Source organism: Neoarius graeffei, chromosome 21 (assembly GCF_027579695.1).
Source record: "Neoarius graeffei isolate fNeoGra1 chromosome 21, fNeoGra1.pri, whole genome shotgun sequence".
Lineage (NCBI taxonomy): Eukaryota > Metazoa > Chordata > Actinopteri > Siluriformes > Ariidae > Neoarius > Neoarius graeffei.
The window spans coordinates 16,366,902-16,379,393 of record NC_083589.1 but is presented as its reverse complement, the minus strand read 5'-3'; positions in this window follow the sequence as shown (position 1 = coordinate 16,379,393).

Genomic DNA, 12,492 nt, shown 5'->3' with positions numbered 1-12,492 from the left:
GGGAAAAAACACTTTGTGTGTCACCATGTGCAAGAAAACAGCTTTCCTTGCGCAGCTACGCCTTCAGCCTGTTTCTAACGCCTTTTCAAAGCAAGCGTTTGGCAAGGAACATTGATTTTGAGTGAAATGAGAGCATTCGAGCATATGTGACATGGAAACACTTTCTAAGCATGGATTTTAATGTTTTCGAGCTTTTCACACATTTTCATCATATTTGTCATTTTAACTGTATAAGCACGTCTGTAATGAGTTTTTGACATAGTATTGTAATATGCAATTGTTCAGAGTGAGAAAACACACTTTGTGTCACCGAGTGCATAAAAACAGCTTTCCTACGGCAGGAGCTCACTCAGCCTGTCTGTAAAGCCGTTTCAACGCAAAAAGCAAGCGTTTGACAAGGAACATTGAAAATGAGTGCATTCGAGCATATGTGACGGAACAACTTTCTAAGTATGGATTTTCATGTTTTCGAGCTTTTAACACATTTTCATCATATTTGTCATTTTAACTGTATAAGCACGTCTGGAACGAGTTTTCAACATGCACTTGTTGAAACTATGATATGCACTTGTTCAGAGTGGAAAACACACTTTGTTTCACCGAGTGCATGAAAACAGCTTTCCTACGGCAGGAGCTCACTCAGCCAGTCCGTAAAGCCATTTCAGCGGATAAAACAAGCGTGTAGCAATGAAAATTGATTTTGAGTGAAATGAGTGCATTCGAGCATATGTGCCATGGAACAACTTTCTAAGCATGGATTTTCATGTTTTCGAGCTTTTAACACATTTTCATCATATTTGGCATTTTAACTGTGTAAGCACGTCTGAAACGAGGTTTCAACATTGTACTGTGATATGCACTTGTTCAGAGTGGCAAAACACTTTGTTTCACCGAGTGCATGAAAACAGCTTTCCTACTGCCGGAGCTCACTCAGCCAGCCTGTAAAGCCGTTTCAGCGCATAAAGCAAGCGTTTGGCAAGGAACATTGATTTTGAGTGAAATGAGTGCATTCGAGCATATGTGACATGGAACAACTTTCTAAGCATGGATTTTCATGTTTTCGAGCTTTTAACACATTTTCATCATGTTTGTCATTTTAAGTGTATAAGCATGTCTGTATTGAGTTTTTAACATAGTATAAGCACTTGTTCAGAGTGGGAAAACACACTTTGTGTCACCGAGTTAATGAAAACAGCTTTCATACCCCAGAAGCACATTCAGCTTGTTTGTAACGCCCTTTTAGAGCATAAAGCAAACGTTTGACAAGGAACATTGATTTTGAATGAAATGAGTGTATTCGAGCATATGTGACATGGAAACACTTTCTAAGCATGGATTTTCATGTTTTCGAGCTTTTAACACATGTTCATCATATTTGTCATTTTAACTGTATAAGCACGTCTGAAACGAGTTTTCAACATAGTACTGTGATATGCACTTGTTCAGAGTGAGAAAACACACTTTGTGTCACCGAGTGCATGAAAACAGCTTTCCTACGGCAGGAGCTCACTCAGCCTGTCTGTAAAGCCGTTTCAACGCAAAAAGCAAGCGTTTGACAAGGAACATTGAAAATGAGTGCATTCGAGCATATGTGACGGAACAACTTTCTAAGTATGGATTTTCATGTTTTCCAGCTTTTAACACATTTTCATCATATTTGTCATTTTAACTGTATAAGCACGTCTGGAACGAGTTTTCAACATGCACTTGTTGAAACTATGATATGCACTTGTTCAGAGTGGAAAACACACTTTGTTTCACCGAGTGCATGAAAACAGCTTTCCTACGGCAGGAGCTCACTCAGCCTGTCTGTAAAGCCGTTTCAACGCAAAAAGCAAGCGTTTGACAAGAAACATTGAAAATGAGTGCATTCGAGCATATGTGACGGAACAACTTTCTAAGTATGGATTTTCATGTTTTCCAGCTTTCTACACATTTTCATCATATTTGTCATTTTAACTGTAAAAGCACGTCTGAAACGAGTTTTGAACATAGTATTGTGACATGCACGTGATCAGAGAGGGAAAAAACACTTTGTGTGTCACCATGTGCACGAAAACAGCTTTCCTTGCACAGGTATGCCTTCAACCTGTTTCTAACGCCTTTTCAGAGCAAACGTTTTACAAGGAACATTGATTTTGAGTGAAATGAGTGCATTCGAGCATATGCGACATGTAACCACTTTCTAAGCATGGATTTTCATGTTTTCGAGCTTTCCAGACATTTTCATCATATCTGTCATTTTAACTGTAAAAAGCACGGCTGAAACGAGTTTTGAACATAGTATTGTGACATGCACGTGATCAGAGTGGGAAAAAACACTTTGTCACCATGTGCACGAAAACAGCTTTCCTTGCGCAGCTACGGCTTCAGCCTGTTTCTAACGCCTTTTCAGAGCAAACGTTTTGCAAGGAACATGGATTTTGAGTGAAATGAGTGCATTCGAGCATATGTGACATGTAACCACTTTCTAAGCATGGATTTTCATATTTTCGAGCTTTCCACACATTTTCATCATATTTGTCATTTTAACTGTAAAAGCACGTCTGAAACGAGTTTTGAACATAGTATTGTGACATGCACGTGATCAGAGTGGGAAAAAACACTTTGTGTGTCACCATGTGCAAGAAAACAGCTTTCGTTGCACAGCTACGCCTTCAGCCTGTTTCTAACGCCTTTTCAAAGCAAACGTTTTGCAAGGAACATGGATTTTGAGTGAAATGAGTGCATTCGAGCATATGTGACATGTAACCACTTTCTAAGCATGGATTTTCATGTTTTCGAGCTTTCCACACATTTTCATCATATTTGTCATTTTAACTGTAAAAAGCACGGCTGAAGCGAGTTTTGACCATAGTATTGTGACATGCACTTGATCAGAGTGGGAAAACACACTTTGTGTGTCACCATGTGTATGAAAACAACTTTCCTTGCACAGGTACGCCTTCAGCCTGTTTCTAACGCCTTTTCAGAGCAAACGTTTTACAAGGAACATTGATTTTGAGTGAAAGGAGTGCATTCGCGCATATGTGACATGTCACAACTTTCTAAGCATGGATTTTCATGTTTTCGAGCTTTCCACACATTTTCGTCATTTTAACTGTAAAAGCACGTCTGAAACGAGTTTTGAACATAGTATTGTGACATGCACGTGATCAGAGTGGGAAAAAACACTTTGTGTGTCACCATGTGCACGAAAACAGCTTTCCTTGCGCAGCTACGCCTTCAGCCTGTTTCTAACGCCTTTTCAGAGCAAACGTTTTGCAAGGAACATTGATTTTGAGTGAAATGAGTGCATTCGAGCATATGCGACATGTAACCACTTTCTAAGCATGGATTTTCATGTTTTCGAGCTTTCCAGACATTTTCATCATATCTGTCATTTTAACTGTAAAAAGCACGGCTGAAACGAGTTTTGAACATAGTATTGTGACATGCACGTGATCAGAGTGGGAAAAAACACTTTGTCACCATGTGCACGAAAACAGCTTTCCTTGCGCAGCTACGGCTTCAGCCTGTTTCTAACGCCTTTTCAGAGCAAACGTTTTGCAAGGAACATGGATTTTGAGTGAAATGAGTGCATTCGAGCATATGTGACATGTAACCACTTTCTAAGCATGGATTTTCATATTTTCGAGCTTTCCACACATTTTCATCATATTTGTCATTTTAACTGTAAAAGCACGTCTGAAACGAGTTTTGAACATAGTATTGTGACATGCACGTGATCAGAGTGGGAAAAAACACTTTGTGTGTCACCATGTGCACGAAAACAGCTTTCCTTGCACAGCTACGCCTTCAGCCTGTTTCTAACGCCTTTTCAAAGCAAACGTTTTGCAAGGAACATGGATTTTGAGTGAAATGAGTGCATTCGAGCATATGTGACATGTAACCACTTTCTAAGCATGGATTTTCATGTTTTCGAGCTTTCCACACATTTTCATCATATTTGTCATTTTAACTGTAAAAAGCACGGCTGAAGCGAGTTTTGACCATAGTATTGTGACATGCACTTGATCAGAGTGGGAAAACACACTTTGTGTGTCACCATGTGTATGAAAACAGCTTTCCTTGCACAGGTACGCCTTCAGCCTGTTTCTAACGCCTTTTCAGAGCAAACGTTTTACAAGGAACATTGATTTTGAGTGAAAGGAGTGCATTCGCGCATATGTGACATGTCACAACTTTCTAAGCATGGATTTTCATGTTTTCGAGCTTTCCACACATTTTCGTCATTTTAACTGTAAAAGCACGTCTGAAACGAGTTTTGAACATAGTATTGTGACATGCACGTGATCAGAGTGGGAAAAAACACTTTGTGTGTCACCATGTGCACGAAAACAGCTTTCCTTGCGCAGCTACGCCTTCAGCCTGTTTCTAACGCCTTTTCAGAGCAAACGTTTTGCAAGGAACATTGATTTTGAGTGAAATGAGTGCATTCGAGCATATGCGACATGTAACCACTTTCTAAGCATGGATTTTCATGTTTTCGAGCTTTCCAGACATTTTCATCATATCTGTCATTTTAACTGTAAAAAGCACGGCTGAAACGAGTTTTGAACATAGTATTGTGACATGCACGTGATCAGAGTGGGAAAAAACACTTTGTCACCATGTGCACGAAAACAGCTTTCCTTGCGCAGCTACGGCTTCAGCCTGTTTCTAACGCCTTTTCAGAGCAAACGTTTTGCAAGGAACATGGATTTTGAGTGAAATGAGTGCATTCGAGCATATGTGACATGTAACCACTTTCTAAGCATGGATTTTCATATTTTCGAGCTTTCCACACATTTTCATCATATTTGTCATTTTAACTGTAAAAGCACGTCTGAAACGAGTTTTGAACATAGTATTGTGACATGCACGTGATCAGAGTGGGAAAAAACACTTTGTGTGTCACCATGTGCACGAAAACAGCTTTCCTTGCGCAGCTACGCCTTCAGCCTGTTTCTAACGCCTTTTCAAAGCAAGCGTTTGGCAAGGAACATTGATTTTGAGTGAAATGAGAGCATTCGAGCATATGTGACATGGACACACTTTCTAAGCATGGATTTTAATGTTTTCGAGCTTTTCACACATTTTCATCATATTTGTCATTTTAACTGTATAAGCACGTCTGTAATGAGTTTTTGACATAGTATTGTAATATGCAATTGTTCAGAGTGAGAAAACACACTTTGTGTCACCGAGTGCATAAAAACAGCTTTCCTACGGCAGGAGCTCACTCAGCCTGTCTGTAAAGCCGTTTCAACGCAAAAAGCAAGCGTTTGACAAGGAACATTGAAAATGAGTGCATTCGAGCATATGTGACGGAACAACTTTCTAAGTATGGATTTTCATGTTTTCGAGCTTTTAACACATTTTCATCATATTTGTCATTTTAACTGTATAAGCCCGTCTGGAACGAGTTTTCAACATGCACTTGTTGAAACTATGATATGCACTTGTTCAGAGTGGAAAACACACTTTGTTTCACCGAGTGCATGAAAACAGCTTTCCTACGGCAGGAGCTCACTCAGCCAGTCCGTAAAGCCATTTCAGCGGATAAAACAAGCGTGTAGCAATGAAAATTGATTTTGAGTGAAATGAGTGCATTCGAGCATATGTGCCATGGAACAACTTTCTAAGCATGGATTTTCATGTTTTCGAGCTTTTAACACATTTTCATCATATTTGGCATTTTAACTGTGTAAGCACGTCTGAAACGAGGTTTCAACATTGTACTGTGATATGCACTTGTTCAGAGTGGCAAAACACTTTGTTTCACCGAGTGCATGAAAACAGCTTTCCTACTGCCGGAGCTCACTCAGCCAGCCTGTAAAGCCGTTTCAGCGCATAAAGCAAGCGTTTGGCAAGGAACATTGATTTTGAGTGAAATGAGTGCATTCGAGCATATGTGACATGGAACAACTTTCTAAGCATGGATTTTCATGTTTTCGAGCTTTTAACACATTTTCATCATGTTTGTCATTTTAAGTGTATAAGCATGTCTGTATTGAGTTTTTAACATAGTATAAGCACTTGTTCAGAGTGGGAAAACACACTTTGTGTCACCGAGTTAATGAAAACAGCTTTCATACCCCAGAAGCACATTCAGCTTGTTTGTAACGCCCTTTTAGAGCATAAAGCAAACGTTTGACAAGGAACATTGATTTTGAATGAAATGAGTGTATTCGAGCATATGTGACATGGAAACACTTTCTAAGCATGGATTTTCATGTTTTCGAGCTTTTAACACATGTTCATCATATTTGTCATTTTAACTGTATAAGCACGTCTGAAACGAGTTTTCAACATAGTACTGTGATATGCACTTGTTCAGAGTGAGAAAACACACTTTGTGTCACCGAGTGCATGAAAACAGCTTTCCTACGGCAGGAGCTCACTCAGCCTGTCTGTAAAGCCGTTTCAACGCAAAAAGCAAGTGTTTGACAAGGAACATTGAAAATGAGTGCATTCGAGCATATGTGACGGAACAACTTTCTAAGTATGGATTTTCATGTTTTCCAGCTTTTAACACATTTTCATCATATTTGTCATTTTAACTGTATAAGCACGTCTGGAACGAGTTTTCAACATGCACTTGTTGAAACTATGATATGCACTTGTTCAGAGTGGAAAACACACTTTGTTTCACCGAGTGCATGAAAACAGCTTTCCTACGGCAGGAGCTCACTCAGCCTGTCTGTAAAGCCGTTTCAACGCAAAAAGCAAGCGTTTGACAAGAAACATTGAAAATGAGTGCATTCGAGCATATGTGACGGAACAACTTTCTAAGTATGGATTTTCATGTTTTCCAGCTTTCTACACATTTTCATCATATTTGTCATTTTAACTGTAAAAGCACGTCTGAAACGAGTTTTGAACATAGTATTGTGACATGCACGTGATCAGAGAGGGAAAAAACACTTTGTGTGTCACCATGTGCACGAAAACAGCTTTCCTTGCACAGGTATGCCTTCAACCTGTTTCTAACGCCTTTTCAGAGCAAACGTTTTACAAGGAACATTGATTTTGAGTGAAATGAGTGCATTCGAGCATATGCGACATGTAACCACTTTCTAAGCATGGATTTTCATGTTTTCGAGCTTTCCAGACATTTTCATCATATCTGTCATTTTAACTGTAAAAAGCACGGCTGAAACGAGTTTTGAACATAGTATTGTGACATGCACGTGATCAGAGTGGGAAAAAACACTTTGTCACCATGTGCACGAAAACAGCTTTCCTTGCACAGCTACGGCTTCAGCCTGTTTCTAACGCCTTTTCAGAGCAAACGTTTAGCAAGGAACATGGATTTTGAGTGAAATGAGTGCATTCGAGCATATGTGACATGTAACCACTTTCTAAGCATGGATTTTCATATTTTCGAGCTTTCCACACATTTTCATCATATTTGTCATTTTAACTGTAAAAGCACGTCTGAAACGAGTTTTGAACATAGTATTGTGACATGCACGTGATCAGAGAGGGAAAAAACACTTTGTGTGTCACCATGTGCACGAAAACAGCTTTCCTTGCACAGGTATGCCTTCAACCTGTTTCTAACGCCTTTTCAGAGCAAACGTTTTACAAGGAACATTGATTTTGAGTGAAATGAGTGCATTCGAGCATATGCGACATGTAACCACTTTCTAAGCATGGATTTTCATGTTTTCGAGCTTTCCAGACATTTTCATCATATCTGTCATTTTAACTGTAAAAAGCACGGCTGAAACGAGTTTTGAACATAGTATTGTGACATGCACGTGATCAGAGTGGGAAAAAACACTTTGTCACCATGTGCACGAAAACAGCTTTCCTTGCGCAGCTACGGCTTCAGCCTGTTTCTAACGCCTTTTCAGAGCAAACGTTTTGCAAGGAACATGGATTTTGAGTGAAATGAGTGCATTCGAGCATATGTGACATGTAACCACTTTCTAAGCATGGATTTTCATATTTTCGAGCTTTCCACACATTTTCATCATATTTGTCATTTTAACTGTAAAAGCACGTCTGAAACGAGTTTTGAACATAGTATTGTGACATGCACGTGATCAGAGTGGGAAAAAACACTTTGTGTGTCACCATGTGCACGAAAACAGCTTTCCTTGCACAGCTACGCCTTCAGCCTGTTTCTAACGCCTTTTCAAAGCAAACGTTTTGCAAGGAACATGGATTTTGAGTGAAATGAGTGCATTCGAGCATATGCGACATGTAACCACTTTCTAAGCATGGATTTTCATGTTTTCGAGCTTTCCAGACATTTTCATCATATCTGTCATTTTAACTGTAAAAAGCACGGCTGAAACGAGTTTTGAACATAGTATTGTGACATGCACGTGATCAGAGTGGGAAAAAACACTTTGTCACCATGTGCACGAAAACAGCTTTCCTTGCGCAGCTATGGCTTCAGCCTGTTTCTAACGCCTTTTCAGAGCAAACGTTTTGCAAGGAACATGGATTTTGAGTGAAATGAGTGCATTCGAGCATATGTGACATGTAACCACTTTCTAAGCATGGATTTTCATATTTTCGAGCTTTCCACACATTTTCATCATATTTGTCATTTTAACTGTAAAAGCACGTCTGAAACGAGTTTTGAACATAGTATTGTGACATGCACTTGATCAGAGTGGGAAAACACACTTTGTGTGTCACCATGTGTATGAAAACAGCTTTCCTTGCACAGGTACGCCTTCAGCCTGTTTCTAACGCCTTTTCAGAGCAAACGTTTGACAAGGAACATTGATTTTGAGTGAAAGGAGTGCATTCGCGCATATGTGACATGTCACAACTTTCTAAGCATGGATTTTCATGTTTTCGAGCTTTCCACACATTTTCGTCATTTTAACTGTAAAAGCACGTCTGAAACGAGTTTTGAACATAGTATTGTGACATGCACGTGATCAGAGTGGGAAAAAACACTTTGTGTGTCACCATGTGCACGAAAACAGCTTTCCTTGCGCAGCTACGCCTTCAGCCTGTTTCTAACGCCTTTTCAGAGCAAACGTTTTGCAAGGAACATTGATTTTGAGTGCATTCGAGCATATGCGACATGTAACCACTTTCTAAGCATGGATTTTCATGTTTTCGAGCTTTCCAGACATTTTCATCATATCTGTCATTTTAACTGTAAAAAGCACGGCTGAAACGAGTTTTGAACATAGTATTGTGACATGCACGTGATCAGAGTGGGAAAAAACACTTTGTCACCATGTGCACGAAAACAGCTTTCCTTGCGCAGCTACGGCTTCAGCCTGTTTCTAACGCCTTTTCAGAGCAAACGTTTTGCAAGGAACATGGATTTTGAGTGAAATGAGTGCATTCGAGCATATGTGACATGTAACCACTTTCTAAGCATGGATTTTCATATTTTCGAGCTTTCCACACATTTTCATCATATTTGTCATTTTAACTGTAAAAGCACGTCTGAAACGAGTTTTGAACATAGTATTGTGACATGCACGTGATCAGAGTGGGAAAAAACACTTTGTGTGTCACCATGTGCACGAAAACAGCTTTCCTTGCACAGCTACGCCTTCAGCCTGTTTCTAACGCCTTTTCAAAGCAAACGTTTTGCAAGGAACATGGATTTTGAGTGAAATGAGTGCATTCGAGCATATGTGACATGTAACCACTTTCTAAGCATGGATTTTCATGTTTTCGAGCTTTCCACACATTTTCATCATATTTGTCATTTTAACTGTAAAAAGCACGGCTGAAGCGAGTTTTGACCATAGTATTGTGACATGCACTTGATCAGAGTGGGAAAACACACTTTGTGTGTCACCATGTGTATGAAAACAGCTTTCCTTGCACAGGTACGCCTTCAGCCTGTTTCTAACGCCTTTTCAGAGCAAAGGTTTTACAAGGAACATTGATTTTGAGTGAAAGGAGTGCATTCGCGCATATGTGACATGTCACAACTTTCTAAGCATGGATTTTCATGTTTTCGAGCTTTCCACACATTTTCGTCATTTTAACTGTAAAAGCACGTCTGAAACGAGTTTTGAACATAGTATTGTGACATGCACGTGATCAGAGTGGGAAAAAACACTTTGTGTGTCACCATGTGCACGAAAACAGCTTTCCTTGCGCAGCTACGCCTTCAGCCTGTTTCTAACGCCTTTTCAGAGCAAACGTTTTGCAAGGAACATTGATTTTGAGTGAAATGAGTGCATTCGAGCATATGCGACATGTAACCACTTTCTAAGCATGGATTTTCATGTTTTCGAGCTTTCCAGACATTTTCATCATATCTGTCATTTTAACTGTAAAAAGCACGGCTGAAACGAGTTTTGAACATAGTATTGTGACATGCACGTGATCAGAGTGGGAAAAAACACTTTGTCACCATGTGCACGAAAACAGCTTTCCTTGCGCAGCTACGGCTTCAGCCTGTTTCTAACGCCTTTTCAGAGCAAACGTTTTGCAAGGAACATGGATTTTGAGTGAAATGAGTGCATTCGAGCATATGTGACATGTAACCACTTTCTAAGCATGGATTTTCATATTTTCGAGCTTTCCACACATTTTCATCATATTTGTCATTTTAACTGTAAAAGCACGTCTGAAACGAGTTTTGAACATAGTATTGTGACATGCACGTGATCAGAGTGGGAAAAAACACTTTGTGTGTCACCATGTGCACGAAAACAGCTTTCCTTGCGCAGCTACGCCTTCAGCCTGTTTCTAACGCCTTTTCAAAGCAAGCGTTTGGCAAGGAACATTGATTTTGAGTGAAATGAGAGCATTCGAGCATATGTGACATGGAAACACTTTCTAAGCATGGATTTTAATGTTTTCGAGCTTTTCACACATTTTCATCATATTTGTCATTTTAACTGTATAAGCACGTCTGTAATGAGTTTTTGACATAGTATTGTAATATGCAATTGTTCAGAGTGAGAAAACACACTTTGTGTCACCGAGTGCATAAAAACAGCTTTCCTACGGCAGGAGCTCACTCAGCCTGTCTGTAAAGCCGTTTCAACGCAAAAAGCAAGCGTTTGACAAGGAACATTGAAAATGAGTGCATTCGAGCATATGTGACGGAACAACTTTCTAAGTATGGATTTTCATGTTTTCCAGCTTTTAACACATTTTCATCATATTTGTCATTTTAACTGTATAAGCCCGTCTGGAACGAGTTTTCAACATGCACTTGTTGAAACTATGATATGCACTTGTTCAGAGTGGAAAACACACTTTGTTTCACCGAGTGCATGAAAACAGCTTTCCTACGGCAGGAGCTCACTCAGCCAGTCCGTAAAGCCATTTCAGCGGATAAAACAAGCGTGTAGCAATGAAAATTGATTTTGAGTGAAATGAGTGCATTCGAGCATATGTGCCATGGAACAACTTTCTAAGCATGGATTTTCATGTTTTCGAGCTTTTAACACATTTTCATCATATTTGGCATTTTAACTGTGTAAGCACGTCTGAAACGAGTTTTCAACATTGTACTGTGATATGCACTTGTTCAGAGTGGCAAAACACTTTGTTTCACCGAGTGCATGAAAACAGCTTTCCTACTGCCGGAGCTCACTCAGCCAGCCTGTAAAGCCGTTTCAGCGCATAAAGCAAGCGTTTGGCAAGGAACATTGATTTTGAGTGAAATGAGTGCATTCGAGCATATGTGACATGGAACAACTTTCTAAGCATGGATTTTCATGTTTTCGAGCTTTTAACACATTTTCATCATGTTTGTCATTTTAAGTGTATAAGCATGTCTGTATTGAGTTTTTAACATAGTATAAGCACTTGTTCAGAGTGGGAAAACACACTTTGTGTCACCGAGTTAATGAAAACAGCTTTCATACCCCAGAAGCACATTCAGCTTGTTTGTAACGCCCTTTAAGAGCATAAAGCAAACGTTTGACAAGGAACATTGATTTTGAATGAAATGAGTGTATTCGAGCATATGTGACATGGAAACACTTTCTAAGCATGGATTTTCATGTTTTCGAGCTTTTAACACATGTTCATCATATTTGTCATTTTAACTGTATAAGCACGTCTGAAACGAGTTTTCAACATAGTACTGTGATATGCACTTGTTCAGAGTGAGAAAACACACTTTGTGTCACCGAGTGCATGAAAACAGCTTTCCTACGGCAGGAGCTCACTCAGCCTGTCTGTAAAGCCGTTTCAACGCAAAAAGCAAGCGTTTGACAAGGAGCATTGAAAATGAGTGCATTCGAGCATATGTGACGGAACAACTTTCTAAGTATGGATTTTCATGTTTTCCAGCTTTTAACACATTTTCATCATATTTGTCATTTAAACTGTATAAGCACGTCTGGAACGAGTTTTCAACATGCACTTGTTGAAACTATGATATGCACTTGTTCAGAGTGGAAAACACACTTTGTTTCACCGAGTGCATGAAAACAGCTTTCCTACGGCAGGAGCTCACTCAGCCTGTCTGTAAAGCCGTTTCAACGCAAAAAGCAAGCGTTTGACAAGAAACATTGAAAATGAGTGCATTCGAGCATATGTGACGGAACA